Source organism: Sander lucioperca, chromosome 8 (genome assembly GCF_008315115.2).
Source record: "Sander lucioperca isolate FBNREF2018 chromosome 8, SLUC_FBN_1.2, whole genome shotgun sequence".
In the NCBI taxonomy this organism is placed as follows: domain Eukaryota; kingdom Metazoa; phylum Chordata; class Actinopteri; order Perciformes; family Percidae; genus Sander; species Sander lucioperca.
Window position 1 is genome coordinate 10,957,106 of NC_050180.1, and position 22,296 is coordinate 10,979,401.

General features: G+C 43.2%; 1 long non-coding RNA gene across 1 annotated transcript; it reads right to left on the reverse strand.

The window, feature by feature from the left end:
* Positions 1 to 1,550: 1,550 nt before the first annotated feature.
* LOC118495638 lies at positions 1,551 to 19,829 on the reverse strand. Its single transcript, XR_004898124.1, has 3 exons — positions 19,654 to 19,829; positions 17,428 to 17,438; positions 1,551 to 1,561 (listed from the first exon to the last, which is right to left on the reverse strand). It is a non-coding gene; the product is annotated as an uncharacterized LOC118495638 (long non-coding RNA).
* Between the last annotated feature and the right edge of the window lie 2,467 nt (positions 19,830 to 22,296).

Genomic DNA, 22,296 nt, shown 5'->3' on the forward strand with positions numbered 1-22,296 from the left:
CGGGCCAACAGCAAAACCCCTTCCTCCCCTTTTCCAGCCTTTTTCTCCATTACTTTAACCTCTGGTTACACGCATATAATATATATATATATATATATATATATATATATATATATATATATATATATATATATATATATATACACAAAATACTGTTGACAATTTCCACATTCAAATCTTTATATTAAATCAGAATGCAACAGATCATTTTAAAAGCTGAATCTTCCGAACATTAGAAGTCAGATACATTATGCTTGTTTATCTCTAAAGGGTCAGGTAAACATAAATAAATACAACAATACACTAACCCTAACCCTAATAAAAACATAGTCCTCCCTTATCCCTAGTTATTATTTATTATAATTGTATGTTTATGTTTTCCTCTCCGGGAACCATCACCTTATCGTGGTGGAGAGGTTTGTGTGTCCCTATGAACCTGAGGGCTGTGTTGTCTGGAGCTTTGTGCTCCTGGTAGGGTCTCCCAAGGCAAAGTGGTCTCAGGTGAGGGGCCAGACAAAGAATGGTTCAAAAACCCCATGAAAAAACGAGGAAGACATGGAGTGACCCTGCCCGGAGGAAGCCCGGGGCCCCCGTCTGGAGCCAGGCCCAGATGGAGGGCTCGTCAGCGAGCGTCTGGTGGCCGGGTTTGCCACGGAGCCCGGCCGGGCACGGCCCGAAAAAGCTACGTGGCCTCCATCTCTCCAACCCATGGGCCCACCACCTGTGGGAGGAACCGCTGGGGTCGGGTGCGCTGCCACACGAGTGGCAGTGAAGGTCAGGGGCCTCGACGGACCAGACCCGGGCAGCAGACGCTGGCTCTGGGGACGTGGAACGTCACCTCTCTGTGGGGGAAGGAGCTGGAACTGGTGCGAGAAGTTGAGCGCTACTGGTTAGATCTGGTGGGGCTTACCTCTACGCACAGTCTCCATTCTGGAACCATACTCCTGGATAGGGGTTGGACTCTTTTCTTCTCCGGAGTTGCCCAGGGTGTGAGGCGCCGGGCGGGTGTGGGGATACTCACAAGCCCCCGGCTGAGCGCCGCTACGTTGGAGTTTACCCCGGTGGACGAGAGGGTCGCCTCCCTACGCCTGCGGGTTGTGGGGGGGAAAACTCTGACTGTTGTTTGTGCATATGCACCAAACAAGAGTTCGGAGTATTCAGCCTTCTTGGAGACCTTGAATGGAGTCCTGCATGGGGCTCCAGTGGGGGACTCCATAGTCCTGCTGGGAGACTTCAACGCGCACGTGGTCAATGATGGAGACACATGGAGAGGCGTGATTGGGAGGAACGGCCTCCCTGATCTAAACCAGAGTGGTTGTTTGTTGTTGGACTTCTGTGCTAGTCATGGATTGTCTATAATGAACACCATGTTCGAACATAGGGATGCTCATAAGTGTACTTGGTACCAGAGCACCCTAGGCCAAAGGTCAATGATCGATTTTATAATCGTTTCATCTGATCTGAGGCCGTATGTTTTGGACACTCGGGTGAAGAGAGGGGCGGAGCTGTCAACCGATCACCATCTGGTGGTGAGTTGGGTGGGGGAAGACTCTGGACAGACCTGGTAAGCCCAAACGGGTAGTGCGGGTAAATTGGGAACGTCTGGAGGAGGCCCCTGTCCGACAGACTTTCAACTCACACCTCCGGCGAAGCTTTTCGTGCATCCCTGTGGAGGCTGGGGGCATTGAACCCGAGTGGACAATGTTCAAAGTTTCCATTGCTGAAGCTGCCGCGAGGAGCTGTGGTCTTAGGGTCTTAGGTGCCTCAAGGGGCGGTAACCCACGAACACCGTGGTGGACACCGGTGGTCAGGGAAGCTGTCCGACTGAAGAAGGAGTCTTTCCGGGATATGTTATCCCAGAGGACTCCGGAGGCAGTTGCAAGGTACCAAAGGGCCCGAAGGGCTGCAGCCTCTGCCGTGAAAGAGGCAAAGCACCGGGTGTGGGAGAGGTTTGGAGAAGACATGGAGAAGGACTTTCGGTCGGCACCAAGGTGCTTCTGGAAAACCGTTCACCACCTCAGGAGGGGGAAGCGGGGAACCATCCAAGCTGTGTACAGTAAGGATGGGACGCTGTTGACCTCAACTGAGGAGGTAATAGGGCGGTGGAAGGAGCACTTTGAGGAACTCCTGAATCCGACTAATACGCCCTCTATGTTAGAGGCAGACCTAGAGGAAGATGGGGGACTGTTGTCAATTTCCCAGGTGGAAGTCACTGATGTAGTCAAACAACTCCACAGTGGCAAAGCCCCTGGGATTGATGAGATCCGTCCAGAAATGCTCAAGGCTCTGGGTGTGGAGGGGCTGTCTTGGTTGACACGCCTCTTCAACATTGTGTGGAAGTCTGGGACGGTGCTTAAGGAGTGGCAGACCAGGGTGGTGGTCCCCCTTTTCAAAAAGGGGGACCAGAGGGTGTGTGCCAATTACAGGGGTATCACACTTCTCAGCCTCCCCGGTAAAGTCTACTCCAAGGTGCTGGAAAGGAGGGTTCGGCCGATAGTCGAACCTCAGATTGAAGAGGAACAATGTGGATTCCGTCCTGGTCGTGGAACAATGGACCAGATCTTTACTCTCGCAAGGATCCTGGAGGGAGCTTGGGAGTATGCCCAACCGGTCTACGTGTGTTTTGTGGATTTGGAGAAGGCGTATGACCGGGTCCCCCGAGAGATACTGTGGGAGGTGCTGCGGGAGTATGGGGTGAGGGGGTCCCTTCTCAGGGCCATCCAATCTCTGTACGACCAAAGCGAGAGCTGTGTCCAGGTTCTCGGCAGTAAGTCGGACTCGTTTCAGGTGAGGGTTGGCCTCCGCCAGGGCTGCGCTTTGTCACCAATCCTGTTTGTAATATTTATGGACAGGATATCGAGGCGTAGTCGGGGTGGAGAGGGGTTGCAGTTCGGTGGGCTGGGGATCTCATCGCTGCTCTTTGCAGATGATGTGGTCCTGATGGCATCATCGGCCTGTGACCTTCAGCACTCACTGGATCGGTTCGCAGCCGAGTGTGAAGCGGCTGGGATGAGGATCAGCACCTCTAAATCGGAGGCCATGGTTCTCAGCAGGAAACCGATGGAGTGCCTTCTCCAGGTAGGGAATGAGTCCTTACCCCAAGTGAAGGAGTTCAAGTACCTTGGGGTCTTGTTCGCGAGTGAGGGGACAATGGAGCGGGAGATTGGTCGGAGAATCGGCGCAGCGGGTGCGGTATTACATTCAATTTATCGCACCGTTGTGATGAAAAGAGAGCTGAGCCAGAAGGCAAAGCTCTCAATATACCGGTCAGTTTTCGTTCCTACCCTCACCTATGGTCATGAAGGCTGGGTCATGACCGAAAGAACAAGATCCAGGGTACAAGCGGCCGAAATGGGTTTCCTCAGGAGGGTGGCTGGCGTCTCCCTTAGAGATAGGGTGAGAAGCTCAGTCATCCGTGAGGAGCTCGGAGTAGAGCCGCTGCTCCTTCGCGTCGAAAGGAGCCAGTTGAGGTGGTTCGGGCATCTGGTAAGGATGCCCTCTGGGCGCCACCCTAGGGAGGTGTTCCAGGCACGTCCAGCTGGGAGGAGGCCTCGGGGAAGACCCAGGACTAGGTGGAGGGATTATATCTCCAACCTGGCCTGGGAACGCCTCGGGATCCCCCAGTCGGAGCTGGTTAATGTGGCTCGGGAAAGGGAAGTTTGGGGTCCCCTGCTGGAGCTGCTCCCCCCGCGACCCGACACCGGATAAGCGGACGAAGATGGATGGATGGATGGATGTTTTATGAGATCATGTTTTGAGATATCTTCCTCTGATACATCTGCAACCACCGCAAAAGAATGCATGTTTTTGGGATTTGTTAATTATGAAATTATGAGTATAACTCTGAACCTGGTGCCTGGAGGTCCCAGTCCAACAGAGACTCCAGGAATACCTGATGGTACGACCATCATTACACACACACACATACACACACACACACACACACACACACGCATGCACGCACGCACGCACGCACGCACACACGCACACACGCAAACACACACACACACACACACACACACACACACACACACACACGAAACACAGAAACACTGTCTGTGTTTGTATGCTGTTGATGTGTTATGCTGTAAATATAACTAACAGCATGTTGCCTCTGTACAGATTTGGACCTAAGGTGTGATAGTGGTGCCAGCCAGCAGTCCACCTTAGTGACCCCACCCAAGTGGGTGACATCTCATCCAACATCCAACTGTAGCCCACTGACCTTAAAGGTCCCATGACATGGTGCTCTTTGGATGCTTTTATATAGACCTTAGTGATCCCCTAATACTGTATCTGAAGTCTCTTTCCTGAAATTCAGTCTTGGTGCAGAATTACAGCCACTAGAGCCAATCCCACAATGAGCTTTCCTTAGGATGTGCCATGTCTGTGTCTGTAGCTTTAAATGCTATTGAGGAGGAGAGAGGGGGGGCAAGGTGGAGGGTGGGGGTGTGGCCTTGACCAACTGCCACTTTGCTCGTTTGAAAGCCATGATGTCTCTCTCTCATAGATGGGCCAAATTCTCTGGGCGGGCAAAGCAGAGAAAGGGGAGGTAATCTTGCTCCTTATGACCTCATAAGGAGCAAGATTCCAGATCGGCTCATCTGAGCTTTCATTTTCTCAAAGGCAGAGCAGGATACCCAGCCACTGGGGAACTATTAGCAGGCTGGGGGAATGCATATTACAGTTTTTCTTGATTGCTTTGACCTGCTTAAAGAAACTGGGATCCACTCGGTTTTCATCATCACTGTCTCAGCAGAGCAGAAGATATCTCTTGCAAATGTGTTAACCCTTTCTCATTGGATTGACACATTTCCCCCAACCTTTTGCAGAACAGTTAACACAGATGTCATTCAAGCAGTCCAAACTCCATTGTTTTAGCTATGATAACCAAACAGAAATCATCTGTTCCTAACTATTAGAAACTACCTACATCAGTATGAAATCACTGAAGCACCTGTTTGACACTCCTTTACACAAATCTTCAATTAGCAATCAGAATCAGAATCAGAATCAGAAAGGGCTTTATTGCCAAGTACATTGCACATACGAGGAATTTGTCATGGTGTTGTTGGAGCATGTCACACATACAAATATAAGAAGGATAAAAAGATATAAACAATATAAGTATAAACATATACACACAGTACGTATTAATAACGATAAAATAAATTTAAATAAATAGTAAAATAAGTTAAACAGTAGTGAAAAGGGACGCTACAGCAGAGTAGGTACAGTGGCATGAGGAGCCAGAGGTGGGGTGTGGAGAGAGTCAGGGTGGATTCCGAGCCTTGTTTAGAAGGCTAGTGGCGGAGGGGAAAAAACTGTTTATGTGGCGTGAGGTTTTGGTCCTGATGGACCTCATCCTCCTGCCAGAGGGGAGTGGCTCAAAGAGCTTGTGTCCGGGGTGGGAGGGGTCAGCCACAATCTTTCCAGCACGCTTCAGAGTCCTGGTGGCGTATAGGTTCTGGGCCTAATCAGTCTGCAGGCCTTAAGGTGCAGCGTCTGTGTTGTTCTTTGCCAACATGGATGGGAGAGGTCTAAAGCCTGGTTCACACGGCAGGATAATTAGGCCGATTTTAGCCCCGATTCACCCCTTCCGACAATTTTAAGGATGCTCCGATTATCGTAAAATAATCTGATCAGATATTCCTGCCGTGTGTGGTGTGTTAAGACTGCTCTCGTCTGCTCGGAAGGACGTCGGGACCACTCCGATCTCAAATCGGGGATATACAACATGTTGAATTTTTTTGGCCCAATTTCTCCTCGTGTGTGGTGTCCTCCCAGAAACGAGCACGCAGCCTGTGGACTGTGGCGTGTAGCCAATCAGAAAGCGAGGTGACGAGGCAGCGAGGAAAGCACCGGGAAACAAAATCAAAACAGCCAGCTGCATGGCACACCAGAAAGTCCGGTGGACGTCGGAGATGGAGGACCAACTCGTCGACCTGTGGCAACACAGGTGTGAATGTTTTTTTCGGTTAAAAACAAACTACAAACTATCGCCACTGCATCCTCTTCCTCCGCCATGATTGTTTACTCTGAAGTCACGTTTGATCTCGAGGGATTTTGCGAGATTTCCCGTCTGACCTGGGAATGCTCGGGAGTCAAATCGGTTCGTGTGTGATGTGTTGATTTTGCCGTGTGCTGCGCACCACACACTGTACGACCAAAACTGTTAGACCCGTGATTTTTTATCGCTGTGTGTGGGGTCTCTCAGGATTGGAAAATCGGCCGACAATTTTAAAATTGTCCCGTGTGAACCAGGCTTAAGACAGGAGAGCCTGAGTATCAATAGTGGCTATTTCTTATACTCTACAGTAATAGATGTTTATACTTTACTGTAATAGATTTTATTGTGCTGCAAAATGTATCTAAAAATCTAAAAGTGTACAATTGATGATATGTTGTTAAGGAGTGACCACTCTCGTATCCGGACCTTTAAAGGTCCCATGGCATGAAAATGAAAATGAACATGAGTTTTTTTAACATTACAGTTTTTCTTGATTGCTTTGACACAGCAGTCAACTCAAACTCCACATTTTTCAAAACAGTTAACACACAGGCCGAAACAGTGGCACTCATGGTCAAAGTGACACATTTTGTTTGCAAAAGGCTCTAACCGTGCCAAAACATTTAAAATATGCAACAAAAGAAAATGTTGCCTTCAAACAACACAACTTGCAAACAAGTGTATGAGCTCTTCCAATCAACCATTACACAGTGGACAACAAAATACAAAATACAGCACTCAGTGTGAATCAGTGCACCATTGCTTGTCATTGTAGCCTATTACTGTACATAGCTTTCATGCCAGTGACATTTGTTGACAAATTTGCCTTCTTGCAAAGAATTGGATCCAGAATCAGAAATGCTTTGATGCAAATTTTATTGATTCCATTGATCCTTATTTTGAAACTGTGGCTGAAAACTGAAATACTGTAAATATTACACATAATACATGTAAACCAAAATAAAATCTATTGGAGTATAAGAAATTAAGAAAATAAAAATAAAATCTATTACAGTAAAGTATAAACATCTATTACTGTAGAGTATAAGAAATAGCCACTATTGATACTCAGTCTCTTCTGTCTTGACGATGGGGCCACATGGCCTAACCCTGCAGACTGACTGCTAATTGAAGATTTGTGTGAAGGAGTGTCAAACAGGTGCTTCAGTGATTTCATACTGATGTAGGTAGTTTCTAATAGTTAGGAACAGATGGTTTCTGTTTGGTTACCATAGCTAAAACAATGGAGTTTGGACAGCTTGAATGACATCCGTGTTAACTGTTCTGCTAAAGGGTGGGGGAAATGTGTCAATCCAATGAGAAAGGGACGAACACATTTGCAAGAGGTGTCTTCTGCTCTGCTGAGACAGTGATGATGAAAACCGAGTGGATCCCAGTTTCTTTAAGCAGGTCAAAGCAATCAAGAAAAACTGTAAGAGTAATGCAGCAGTTACTTATCATTTTGAGTAGTTGTATCGATTTATAGTTAGATCATTGTAATGAAATGAATAGACAATCATCTGAAATGTGTGTGAATTGCTTTTTGAAATAGTAGTACTTTGATGTTAAGTTGTGTCATATTGAACAGGTGTTAAATGAACAAATGATATTTGGTTTATGTGTATTGTATCCAAGCAATTGAAAAAAGTTTTGAAAAATGTGTATTTTGATCATGTCAACCATGTTTGGTTGTGAGTTTTGTGTCTAGAGTTTTGAAAAATGACATCAAGGTTCTGAAATTAGTAGCAAAGTGTAAAAAACTGTAAAAACCAAGTTTTGATTACTTTTAGTTGCATAGTCATAGATGTTAGTGCAGACTGATTAGATTAGATTATTATCTATAACTTTAACTTTCAATTTCAACTAGTGCTACATTGTGTGTCCATGAGCCAGGTTCCTTCTGATGTTTCTTCATCGTCCCTGTAAGTGGACCAGGCCGAATCAGCACTCATCCCCTTCATACATCAGTGTAATTTGGCACTGGATTGGACTGGACGTCATTATTTTTACTCTCATGACATGGGGATGAGTTGGCCTGTAGTCACTTGGCTTGCTCTCTGGGAAAGATGGTAATAAAATGTAAAAAGTAAATAAATAACTTAAAATAATGACTTATGTGTAATTTATTTAATCTCAGTGCCAAGTCTTTTTTAGCTCAGTAAACAATAAGGACCATAATTTTCTTTCTGAGTGTTATGTTATTTTAAGGAAGAGTGAAGGAAAAAAACAAAAGATGGAAACAGTATTCGGGTGTGGCCACACACAACTCTGTCTCCTACAAATTGTGTTGATATGCTATCAAATGGTTTTGCCTATTGCATTTCAGAGGACGCTTAGCTTTTCCCAGTTGATGAAGTGTTACGTTCTTTTAACGCACAGACATTGTAGGTCGGCTTGGCTTTTGATTTTAGAATGTTTGATTTGAATGTCAATTGAACCAAACACAATCCCAACAATACAAATCAGACATCTTTACAATAAAAGGAAGATACTTTTTATATAAAAAAAAAACTTAACTAAAACAATCAATAAAACAACAATTTGCAGATTATAATAACACTAAGATATCTACAGTATATGCCTCTCCAGAATCAATTCTGCCCTACAAAGCAAAAAGGCAGTAACTACACAGAGTACAGAACTGAGAAAAATGACTTTAAAGTTATCCTGTCATCCAGCTAAGTAGTTGTAGGTAGATTATTGGACATGTGGCTGTTTTTGTTACTTTATATTAGCTTATTCTTTGTACATATCAATCCTCATATTTAATTTGATATTTTACCCCTATTTTGCAGTTACTGTATTCTTGCTTTGTATTACTTACCAAAAACGTGGCACCATACCAAGGAAAAAGGCAGTAACTACAGATTCTTCAAAAACTATTTTGCCACAACTTGGGCTCTGGGTGTGTTAGATACACTGTATTTGAAATAATTGGAACCATTTATTTTCCTGAACATGGATATACCAAAACCAACACTAATTTGACCATTTTAGGTCAATATTTTCCACCCAGAAGCTGTTCTGGTGCTGAAACGGCTGCTTAAAGTCTCACATTGCTAAGCTGTTATCAAGTTATCCTGTCATCCAGCTATTTAGTTGTAGGTAGATTATTGGACATGTGGCTGTTTTTGTTACTTTATACTTATTCTTTGTACATATCAATCCTCATATTTAATTTGATATTTTACCCCTATTTTGCAGTTACTGTATTCTTGCTTTGTTTCACTAGGGCTTTTTGCAGTTACTGTACAAACGACTACCATTTTTCTCCAAAACGACACACATTTGAGATAAGATGTTTTGTCACATAACAAAGGATGCCTTGAATGTCATGAAAATGATAATAACTCATTTTTGACCAAAAATGCAGTTACTGCCTTTTTGTTTTGTAGGGTGGAATTGGTAACGACAAAAATCTCAGTTTGCAATTTACCCGTGGATGTACATATTACTTTGATGCTGCAGACAACTTTAAGTATTATAAGTACTTTTTTTTTTTATGGTCGTTTATTTGCAATGAATATTGGAGATTGTAAGTAACACTGAATGATTCTGAGAAGAAGCTTAAGTACTTTAATTGCCTCCATGAGTTGTGTGTCACAGCCACTGCTGCTGCTGTTGACTGTGACTGTGTAAGCGGGCCAAGGGGGGTATAGCTCCTGCTGCTGTGTGATGGCTACAGCTATTTCATAAACCCAAATGTCATAATCCTACAAACGCTTGTCGTAACAGAGAGATGTATTAATCTAACGCATTACAGACTTTGCAGAATTGTAGAGCAAAGTGGAAGAGGCTAATATTTCATACATGAACGGTGTTAGTTTTGTTCCAGACTGTTGGTATAAATAAACTGTACCTGGATCATTCTGCATACTGTATATCCAATCATGAATAAAGAGAAAGAAGTTCCATGCAAAATTGTTTCTCAGTGTTTTCCTCATAAGAATATCAATATAGTTTCTGCACCATTGAGCAAGAAATAATTGTACAATGTGTTTGTAATTAGTATTGAGCTGCTCTGTGCAGATGAGATAATGTTTTGTATGATAGAAAGGTACTTTCTGATCTCTCCTCTTCCTCTTTGTCTTTCCCTTGTTGTCTTGTGTGCACAGCTTCACGGCAGCATGCCAAGCATTTTCTCGAGAGCAGTCGTAGTCTCAGCTGCACTTGTCGAGACTGATTTGTCTGACCTCTGTCTAAGGGAGAAAAGGGAAAGAGAGAAATGCACATGTGAAGCGGGCTTGCTTCAGACAAGCCAGCCATTCTCTTCCTCAGGTCATATTATCAACCTGCAGCAAGTCTGCACAATGAGGGCTTATCTGATCTGTGCATAATGACGGAACTGGGCTGTGAAAACACCTCCCGAAACATTGATGTCTTCCCTTGGAACTGTAAAATTCTAAATTTGACAAAAGAGAATATACATCCAATACTGTTTTTGATGCATCTACCTTGTTCAGAGTCGAGTCAATGCCGCATAAAGGGTGTGCATGAAGAGAGAGAAAAAGTGGGGAGAGGAAACTCCAGACGTCGTCGACTTTTTCCCAGCATTCCATCAATCATACAGTAGTAGGCTATTAGGCGAGGCGGCAAGCCACAACCAAAAACTGTCAGCTTCCATAAACGCTATCAACACAACTCATGCAAACCAAACAACAGAGAGAGCAGCAACAGAGAAGACAGCTAGACAGGGTCTTGATGGCTAAGCTGGATATGAAGCGGTCATCTACAGATAAAGTCTCTATGAATCATCAGCTGTGTATGCCACTGATGATGCAACGTGGAGAACATGTTCCTTATCTAAGTTCCTTTTGACTGACTTTCAAGTTTGGCATGTATGTCAATAAACAGATGGTGCCCATCTGTAGATGCATCCTGGCTGATAGTAAACATGCAATCCAACTGCAGATTGTAGCTTTAGTTGTACAAACATTTCCAGGAGGCAGAACTCTTGTTAAGGTAGAAACCACCTCATTGTTTTGAGCCCAAGAACCACCGATATTTAAATCTAACCTAAACTTAACCTAATCTAACCTAAATCATTTCCCAGCCTATGGCTAGTAGTAAGAGAAAATTATTATATTAGCCTCCTACTCAAGTGCTTATTTTAATCTTAGGAGGCTACAGCATGTAGACAAAAAGTCCAAAGAAGTTTTAGTCCCAACTATTTAAAAGTATCTGTAAAAAACTGTTTGTAGTCGATAACCATAGGACCATATTGGATCAAACAGTGTACCATTAGTCATCAACGACATAGCAGTTTTAGTCAAGTTTAAGTCCAAACTATTAAAGTATGAGTATTAAATGGACAACTTTAGCTATCTACTTCCACATTAAAATCTAGCTATGGCTATACCCACACAGGTGTTGTTCTTATTTTTGCTCAGACTAATCAGAATTGCTGTCTCTCACCCTCCTGTTAGTTTATTTTGCACCTGTTATGGCAGGATGACTTTAACCTTTATCATTCTTTTTGGTTAACAGAGTGTGGTAAGTAAACCCCCCAGGATAGCTCCGGCCAGCCTCAACCTGAGCACAGGTCTAATTAGCCAGAGAAAAGGATAACATGTACGTAGGTATGAAGGGTCTTTGTCACAGAATACATTTTGACATGTCACAGTAGGACAATCCCAGGTGTATATAAAATCAATTATGGCAGAATTCCATTTAGCTGCTTCAGTTTCAGGGTCTTGGTATGTGCATGCTGGCTCACTGTCACTGACTAGAGCACTTCAATAATACAGAGCCATGGTCAATGTTATTATATAACACCTGTGCTTTTCCTTCTAGTCTGCTTTAAAAAAAGATCTATTAGCATTACAATTGCCAACCCAACAGGATTCCAATCTAGTGTGTAGAATAGGTTAGTCTAAATCATCTGACTTTAGAGATCAGATCAGTGTAACATAAGTCTAGTTGGGTTCACCGACTGTAAAGACATGCATGCATTGTGTTTAGACTTGCATACACTGTGCTGTTGTTCTCTTCCGGGCAGTAAACTAAACTAAATATGTACTGATAGCCTGCTTATTATAGGTATCATGAGAGCTCTATTTGAAAGCTAACAAAATAGTCATTGATGTATATTGGTAAAGCTGATGAGATGCTCAAATTAGCATCCAGCTGCTTCTATTTATTTTTTTATTCATGTTTTATTCACATTGTTAAAAGGTAACTTCATTTAGTTTGTAGCTCTTAAGAAAGATCATCATGGCAAAATAGATTATCTGACAGAGGTCATTTTAAAGTAAAGTGTAAGGAGTCATTATGGCATCAACAGTGCTACTCATGCTCTGGATAGATGATTGCAATGAGCATTAAACTCATTAGTGCAAACATAGTTGCTGCACTGAAGAAGGAAAAAAAAGGTGTTCTTTGATGCTCTTTGTAGTTAATAGACCTGAAGTTACACTGGTACCAAACCATACCAATGTACTTTTGCCCTCTCACCAGTACAGCATGCACCTTGTGTGCATTATCTGTAGAGGGTGTGAGTGAAATGTCTCAGTCTACCATAATATCTCCATTCACTGTCAGTTATGTTTAAAAAGGTATACTCGAGTAATTCACCCTCATAAACTTAGCAGCCGTATGTGTTATTGTTGGACTACTACCAAGCCATTAAAATGTTCCAACAGTCGTAATCCTGAATAGAAATACTGTGAAAGCAGGTACAGCCATGGGTCACACAAGACCATTATGTTCTCACAGTGAAAAGCTCTCCCCTAATCACCAGAGATTTTGAGGAGTCTCTCTTTAGCGAGTGCTTGCTTTATTTCATCCATTACTGACTGTTAGCTTGTCAGAATAATGTAAAGCTACAGATACACTCGCAGTCTCTCTCCTGTCCCGCTGGGCATTTTGCCTCTTACTTGCAACACATGACACATACGGATGCAGAGAAGGACAGTTGTGAGAAAAGCCTCTCTGTCCATGCATTATTTCTGTCTTTAGAGCCACTGTGGCTCTAGTGTTTGTATAACTGCAAAAACTCCAAACTGCACAGGAAGGTAATAAGGTAATGAAAAAAAACTCTACTTTTCCATTTACTCTAAAGTCATTGCTTCTCACCTTCTCCCTGGTCCCTGTCTATTGTAGCTTCCTTTTTTTTTTAAGTATGATTAGACTACACACACATGATATCATGGAGTTTTGATAGCAAATTACAGAATTGATCTGGAGCTCAGCAGGCAATTATCAGTGGAAGAACCACAATGCATATCAATGAGCCCAGGCAGAGGAAAAAAAAAAAAAATCCTGTTCCTGCGGCACATTGCTAATATTCTAGATTGCGAGGCTGTTTTCATGTTAGTACCTGGGAGCTCTGTGGGAGGACATTTCCAGATCACTATTGTATTTGATTTCCTCCACTAATCAGAGGAAACCGATTTCTGACCCTTCACAAAGGCATGACAAAAACTGCAGTATATTAGATTATTTCCTCTCCTAGTCACCTCCAAAATGCTGCAAGTCCTTTATCCCTTCCCCACCTGCTGTACTCTCTCTCTCTCTGAACAAACATCCTTGTATTTACAGGTACGACGGAGAGAAAACCAATGTTGAAGCAAACATATCCGCAGACATTTTTGGCGTGCCGTTGCCTCCAACAAGGAGACGACAACAATGACTCTATTCAGTAACCTTGCTGGGAAGTTGGTAGCCGCTGCTTGTTGATAGGCAACTCTCTCTCTCTCTCTCTCTCTTTCCCCTACCGCCTGTCGACTTGGAAAAGGCAATTAATATTCCTTTGCTGAGTAGAGGCTTTAGTTTAAGGCTGATCACGTGGAGCACACTGGCTGCAACCTCCCTACTCTTTAAGTCAGATAATTACCTATTTAGATGTTGCTGAGGAGATGTGTGTGTGTGTGTGTGTGTGTGTGTGTGTGTGTGTGTGTGTGTGTGTGTGTGTGTGTGTGTGTGTGTGTGTGTGTGTGTGTGTTTGTGTATATGCATGTGTGTTGGCCTACTGCCACTGCTTGTAAAAAGAAGCACCATGAAGTGGATCTGTCACTATGAGTTAGAGACACAGGATGGATGGCCAACAAGAAAAGAAAGAAAAAGCACAGGACACTAAACTGAACCATCAAAACCACAGAAACAGACTGCGTATATTCATGCTCTGCGAAGGAATCACACTCATCGTGGGTTTTTTTATGTTGTGGTTGCAGTTTTTGAGATTCTACATTATAGCAGCCCACAAATTCCATTAGTGTCTTAGGTAATTACGGTGGATTTAATGGAAGGCTGTCATATTTCTGCGGTTAATGAGTCTCTACTTGAAGGCTGCTGAGGTGAAGGGCTTTTTGAAAGGTCAGCTGAGTCACCACTGCTGCTTACCCCCTTCAGCTCTACCTACCCACACCTCTTAAATCTCAAACAGGGATGGGATGCGTGGCCATTCATTAGCTAGGTATCCAGCGGCTGTCTCTTTCATCTCATCCCTCACGTGTCCACCACCACTACGCAACTGTTGCCCCTTATTTTCCAGTCCTTTTTCCACTTCCTCAGTAGAAACACTTCCCGTGGACCCTCAGAGGTACAAGGGTCGAACTGCTGGGAAACTGCTATTGAACCCCCGCACACACACACACACACACACACACACACACACGCACACACACACACACACACACACACACACACACACACACACACACTCCAACCTTCCCGATTCACCCATGCTGCCTCCATATTCCCCTCCTCCACGTTGAAACTATCACGATCCTTCGATGTCTCCCGGCTCTGCTTCTCTCTGGTTTTTTTTTCTCCTCGCCTGCCAATCAGTGGAGCATTTCTCTTAAAGCTAGGAAGGAGTGACAGTGAGCTCGGGATTGTGTGAGTGTGTGCTTGTGTGTGGGCGTGCATGCGCGTATGGGCAACAAAGCCTTGCACTACAGTAAGCTGAGGGTGGCTCCAAGGTCCCCCCCTGAGGCAGAGCTGAGATGGAGTTCATTATTCAGTCGGAGTGGGTTCCAGCTGTGAGAGGAGAGAGATGGCGAGCTGCTCTGTCTGTGTTGTGGCTTCTCCAACCCTGCTGTCCACTGGGATCCAGCACAAAATATTGCAAAGGAGAAAGACTGTCACACACAAATGGACAGACAGCAATTGGGCTTTTTTGCCCTTATAGTGAAGGCTAGCTCTCTTTTTACTCAGTGAAGGTTTCATTTTTGAATGTAAGATCAGACTGAATGTACTTTGTGTCCATTTTTAGTTGTAATTTTATTGGTTCAATGTGATAAAGAGTTTGTACATGTAGTGCCCCCGATGTGAATATGATGTACACATGGAGCAGCACTTAACCAGGATTTTATGTATCCCTAGATGGCAGTAGTAAGTCAGTGCACTGCAGCTATAGAGATGAGTGTGTCTTTAATTGTGTGTGAGCATGTGTCTGCTTGTTTGTTTTCCCTTGAGGTTGATAGAGTGTGTTGGTATAATTTCCAAAAAAGATAAAAAAAACAAAAAAACAAGTAATAATAACAGAAAAAAATGATTCGCAAAATAGTCTTGGTGCCATGCTGTTCCTCACTTACAGGACGAGGGTTTCTCCTTCACTCATGAGTAAATAGAGATTGCGGAAGCTTTTCTTTTTTAGTTTTCACACAAAGGCAATTAACTTGAAATTGCTTTGTTGAAATTGCTCCTCAAACTGCTTAGTATGAGCACAGGAAATGGCATCACAGCTACTCCGTATTTGTGAGAATTAAATTCATGATGTTCATCTCCTTTGAGATGTGCATGAAACTGCATCGAGAAACAATCAACTCTTGTACAATAACATAATGTTTGGTTACACTGACACTGGCTGTTGAAGACTTCTGTGTGAGATAAATGAGTAATATCTAGCAAAAAAATAAAACTGCCATGCCATATTAGATACAGGAAACATAAAAACACACCCATTGTTTTTGTTATGGCCAACTGATGTGTGAGTAAAGACTCTTAAATCAGTTTGATGGCAGTAAGTGTGGCTGAAACACACACACACACACACACACACACACACACACACACACACACACACACACACATACGCTAAACAGCTATACCTTCACATTATCCTGACAGAGTGCAACAAGGGTGCAGTTTACATTTGCCTTTTCAAAAAATGCAAGTCATTTTCAGCATGATGAGAGTGCAGTGATTCATACAGCAAATGGCCTGTCATCCCACAGCTTGATTAACAAGCAAAGAGACCCTGGGGGACACCCGTGGATCCTCATCACTTTATGGCCCTGGCGGAGGACTGCGCTCGCCCTCCGCAGCAAGACGGAACTAACCTCCATTCAGTGCATTTCCAACTAATAACTGTCAAAAGAAACAAAACGCACGACAGACCAGATTTGCTGGCCGATCCTTGCTCATTTCTCACTCTATAAAATTGCTTCTGACTTCTAAGGGGATACTGCTGAGCCTCTAAGCTGAGGCTAAAGCCACAGCGGCGAAGCTATCAGCCTGATAATGAGTCTGCAACTATGACAGGGGGTCAAACAGGGTCAATAGCTGCTGCTAATTTTGGAGGACGGCATTGCCATCCGAAGCAAGAGTAGCTAAGTGCAGGCCGAATGCAGTGCGAGAACTGCAGGGGCTGGGCTAGAAGGGGGGCAGAAAATTAGATTGCCCCCCCTGGTGCCCCCCAACCCCAATCCATTGGGCTAGAGTGCTGTCAATCTGACAATTGTGATTTTCATTGGATCAGAGTTCCATCACTTGGCTGCCTGTTCTGCCAATCTTCCCAGCCGTTGTCACATGACCAATTAATGTTTCCATGATGACTATCCAAAATTCTGATACCATGGAACCAGCACTGGAATTGTTCTTTTGTTAAAGTGGCAGACTGAGCCTATAGAAATTGTGTATTGTATTCGGACATACAAGTTGTTTAAAATGAAAACAAGTGAAACTAATAATGAACGTGATGTTTTATTTAGCAGAATTATGTTGTGTTCTATCCTATCCAATACTTCCTATATTTCTAAGCAGATTTTCTATGCTGTATTCTGAAAAAATGCCCCCCCCCCGGCCCCCTCTGGCTGATTATTGGTCCCCTCTGTGCCACTCCACTTGAAAAAAAAATCCTGGAATCGCTCCTGGAGAGCTGGCGCGGTGATCACTCATGTCAGTCAGTGAGAGGAGCGCCAAGGCCACTGTGCTAGAAAACGACCCACAGAGCGTCACATCGCACAGATGTACGACCCCGAGGTCACGCCGGGTGTGCGCTGTGTAACCGTGTAGCTGCGTGTCAGTGTGTACTCATGACAGGCGGACAGGCCCCATCCAGTCCTGTATGTCAGGACCTGTACCGCAAGTGAGAGACAGCAGGCAATGCATGAGTGGCTATTAGGCTGCCCTAGCCTATGCTATTGAGTGGTACGACTGCCACTAGCTCCTGATTCCCTCTGGCACATCTGCACTGAAGCCAAGCCTGCTGGACCACGCTGAGCATTACTCCTATTGACTGGTGCATGCCTTCTTTGTGCATGGCAACGCTCAAATTTACCAAAAGGGCGTTACATGTGAGTTGATGTGATTGTGTATGGGTGGATGATTTTTTCTAATTAAGGGTGATGGTAAAAAGAAGAGGCAGATAAGTATGGCACTTCCACAGCTCCAGTGTATCATTCAAAACAGAAGTAGAGCACTTTATAATGGTCCGAAAAAGTTGAAGCAGTTCAATCAAGGTGTAGCCACAGTGATTGCGGTGGAAAAATACAGTCTGCTCACAGCATTCAAGGAAAAAAAGAAAAAAAGACTGACTCATGAAATTATTCTTTTTTTTCCAAGAAGCAGAAAACAGTGCAATCCTGGCAGTGAGAAATAGCAGAGACTCAATGTGAAATGTCCTTGAAGACTTGGACTTCCTTCCTTTGTGACAACTCAATAATAGAACACGACAGATCGTTCCGCTTGAAAGTCAGGCATCTTGCCATCTCATCTGAGATCCATTTCTTTGTCACCGTAAACAATGTTACTCTTAATGAATTTATAACAGTGTGTCAGGACATGGCTGCTTATATTTTAGTAGCACCAACAGCTTGGTTCATCAGCGAGGGTAATGAATACGTGTTGCAGTATCATATGCATTTAGTGGGCATGTTTACAGAGGATATGTGAATAGTTTACAATAATGTAGCTCTTAGTTTCTGCGTGCCATTAGGTCAATGGGGTAGTTATAAACAGAGTCTATGCTTAGTGACTTCATTAGCAACAGTCTTCACCTATTAACGTTCTATTCTCACTGCTAAAAGCACTACACCACATATAGTAAATTAATGAAGATAACAACCCCTTCTAAAGGTTCAGAGAGTGCTTGTAGAGGGAGGTTAGCTGGATTCTAGTATGCCGTGGGCAGTCTGCTGTGTGGGCAGTCTTCACTAGGCTGCACAGTTACTTACCTTTTACGTCTGATACACTCGAGCAGTTCCAGAGAGAGCACAAAGGTGGTTTTCTACTGCTCTTTTCTACTGTCCATGTGTGCAGTAATGTTGAAAACACCACCTACTGATGGACCATACATGTCTTATTTTTTATTTAAGACCAAATTTCTGACAGACATGAAAAGTACCCTGTGGAGTTGTTATGGTAAATGAACAATGTCTGTCACTGTATGTGTACTGAAAACATGTTAAATGAATTCACATTTGAAAAGCAGATGACAATAACAACAACTGGAACTTTATCATCAAATCTTAGCAGACATGGTTGTTTTTTGAATTGAACGCTCAAATTACCTGGACACAACTTCTTTTTGATGTTACATCAAAAGTTTCATTCTTGACCTTAGCCACTGACAAAAAAACATCTCACCTCGAGGTGACGTTGCCAGCTGTTCCAGAGCTACTAAACTGAGCAAACTCCATCTGCTGATGAAGATCCTGTGATAGGATTGTGATGGCCGCGCCTGCTGCAACACATCTGATTTAAATGTCGGTAACCCTCCTGCACACAACTTTGTTTTCTCTATGGTTTACACTAAAGGGGTGGTTCAGAATTTTGGACATAGGACCTCATTTCCAAGTTAGCCAGTGTGTTATTTATCAGTGGAAACCGTTTTCAACACTTTTCATTCAGTCCTTCCAGTTGCAGAGTTCGCTGGTGCTAGGCTAGCGCAAGTCAACAGGATCTGCTAGCCTGCCACTAAAAACAGTCTTACCCACTCCACAGTACACCCGAGGCAAATAAATAATAACGCCAGACTATCGATGTAAATGTCTGTGTTGATAGAATAACATTAGAAATAAAACTACCCTTGCATCGCATTGCAATAGTTATACTTTGTTCCCTGTAGTTGGAAGCATAGGCTACAGCAGCAGCGGAGTGATATTACCTAGGCTACTGAGAAAGCCGGTTTCCATGACAATCACACAAATTTATTTACCTGCCGCTGCAATTTGCATGTAAACTGTCCGAGCTTACATGACGTTTCTGTCAGCAATTACCTAAAGTTAGCGGTTAGCCCAGCCAGGTATCTACCAAGAGTGTAGCTATACCGTTAGCTAACGTTGTCACTCTCCACAATGCATTGAACTGTAACGTTATCTCCACTAATGTTGTCAGATTCAATCCATCAGTAGCAGCTAGGCTAACGTTATGAAAGGGGCTAGCTTTATTAGCTAGAGTAGCCTACCAAAAGTTATTACCTGTTCATCAGTAGCTGTTGGTGCATCTAGAAAGACGGATGGAACCGCATTCGTTGTCAGTGACTTGTGGTCCTTTAGATTGCAGGGTTTTTCAAAGTCGTCTGGTCTAGAATGATCACTACACATTCGCCACTTGAGTAGAGTCTCCGTCTTCATGTCCAAGCCAGCAGCAAGAAGCCACAGTTGGTTCCTCTGGATCTCTCAATGTAAATTTGTGGAAACTTTGTGGTACCCATCTGTTTGGTTTATTTTTACAATTTCTAAATGCACACTGAATCACCATGTTGCCTAATCTTTAGTTTCCAATTCAATGCTTCAATATTAATGTAATAGGCTACTACTAGGTGTCCCGAATGTAGTGCGCTTCTCTGTTTACTTTTCGGCGCAGTACTACTAACCGGAGCAAAGTAAAATTCCGCCGCTGCTGAGAAACTAGTCCCTCTGTAACGCGATCATTGAGATGCAAGGGTAGTTTTATTTCTAAACACAGACATTTACATCGATAGTCTGGCGTTATAATTTATTTGCCTTGGGTGTACTGTGGAGTGGGTAAGTTTTAGTGGCAGGCTAGCAGATACTGTTGACTTGCGCTAGCCTAGCACCAGCGAACTCTGCAACTGGAAGGACAAGATCAAAAGTGTTGAAAACGGTCTCCACTGATAAATAACACACTGGCTAACTTGGAAAGTAGGTCCTATGTCCAAAATTCTGAACCACCCCTTTAATGGCAGTAGCTTAGTCTGTAGGGTGTTAAGATGGGAACCAGAGGGTTGCTGGTTCAAGTCCCCATACAGCCCAAAGTACAACAGTGGACTTGGAGCCCCAGGTGCTCTTGAGCAAGGCACCAACTCTATAACTGCTCAGGAGCCTGTCAATTGACAACTGCAGCCCCCCTCACTCTGACTTTTCTCTTCTTGTGCATTTATAGGTTCTGAGCATGTGTGTGTGTATTTCAAGCACACAGTGAAAACATTGTAATTTACCTTGCAGGATCAATGAAGTATAAATTATTATTATTAATAGTTAATTTTCACCTCACTGGGTTTGTGGAGCTTTTGACCTCATGGATATTGCACATTGATGACCTATAGCTTCTGTTTTAGTACATTCATCCATATTTATAGCGCACACATTTAGTTAACTTCTGTACAGTCACACTCTAGTTTTCCGTCCATTCTAATTTCTAAGTCTTTGACTTCCCAGTCCTGAAGCTCCGCCGGTGGTTGCTGCTGCTTGGAGGGACCTCTTTTTAGGAAAATATGCACCCTTCTTCTTCTTCGTCTTTTAATTTTGGGCGGTCTGGATTCCTTTACGGCACATTGCTGCCTCCCACAGGGAAAAAATATATTCCCAAAGATGCACGAGCTCCTAAATACAGGAAGTGGCCAATCAGATTGTACCAAGTGCCTGCCACATCATGGGGGGGATTCAGATTTGTAGTTTAGAGATTTAGTTTATTTCGGGAGAATATATTAGTTTGTTGTTGCTTTTGTTTTGGTTAATTGCTAAAATATTTATACTGATAGACTAATTGTCAGGCCGGTGCAGGACTAATTAGGTGGTAGTGTTTGTCATTTGCTTCCAAAATGGTCTGATCAGCCATTTTATGTGAGTTCCCCTTTAGTGTTGGGTCAGTTTTGTCTTTGTTAGGTCGGTTTAGTTAGTTCAGTTTTAGGTTAACTTCTGTTTGGTTGGCCTATTTTATGGGCCCAGGACATATTGCTACATATTTTGCAATTGGTTTGCTTAATTTTTGGGTAAATAAATTCTTCCTTTTGAAAGTCCACCTGTGGCTCCTCATGCCTGCCAGCTTGGTCCATCACTATGATCAAGACCTCCAGAACAGCTAGTAAACGGACAATGAGGTCAGTGTTTGGTCAACAGTTGTTTCCAAGGCAATCAAATAATGTTTAAACTTAATTTAAAAAAGAAATTGCATTTGTTTGCAATCTTCTGTGATGTTACTTCAGATACAGCCATTTTCTTTTCTAATTTAGGGCACATTGCATTGGTGATTTGATTACCTGTAAAATACTGCAGTATAAGAAAACATTGCAATAAGCTTGGCCTCCGCAAGCAAATAAATTGACATACTCCTCCAGTATGCCACCCCTGCATTGACTTTTGTTTTGCAGAGCAAGATCCTCACACATTCTTTGCTGGTTACACGTGCATGCTTTATACAATGCCCTCACTATCTTTTCCAACCACTGTGTAATGCTATGATGACGCCCTGCTCTCTAAAGTTCTCCCACCTTCATCTCATATGCAGCATCCATACCAATATATAACACAATAAAGGAAAGGGAAAAAGCCAAAAAGCATAATATGAGCACTTTAACCAGAATTGAGAACAATATAATGCCCTGTAATATATTGATAGTATTGATTAGAGGTTTAAGTCCTGACCGTTTCCACCACTAGTATAAACATAAATACATGGGGTGGATATAATGGCAGAACATCTCACTAACCTTAACATCAAGGCTAAAATATCATCCAGTCCTACAGGCCTGAAATAAATTTGACCTTCTAAAAGATTAAATGATTTAATATGTATGGACTGTCAGTAATTCCTAATTCAACTATGACCATTTTTTGAGTTTGTGGATTTGTGAAGCAAATATCCCAAGCTTCTTTCAG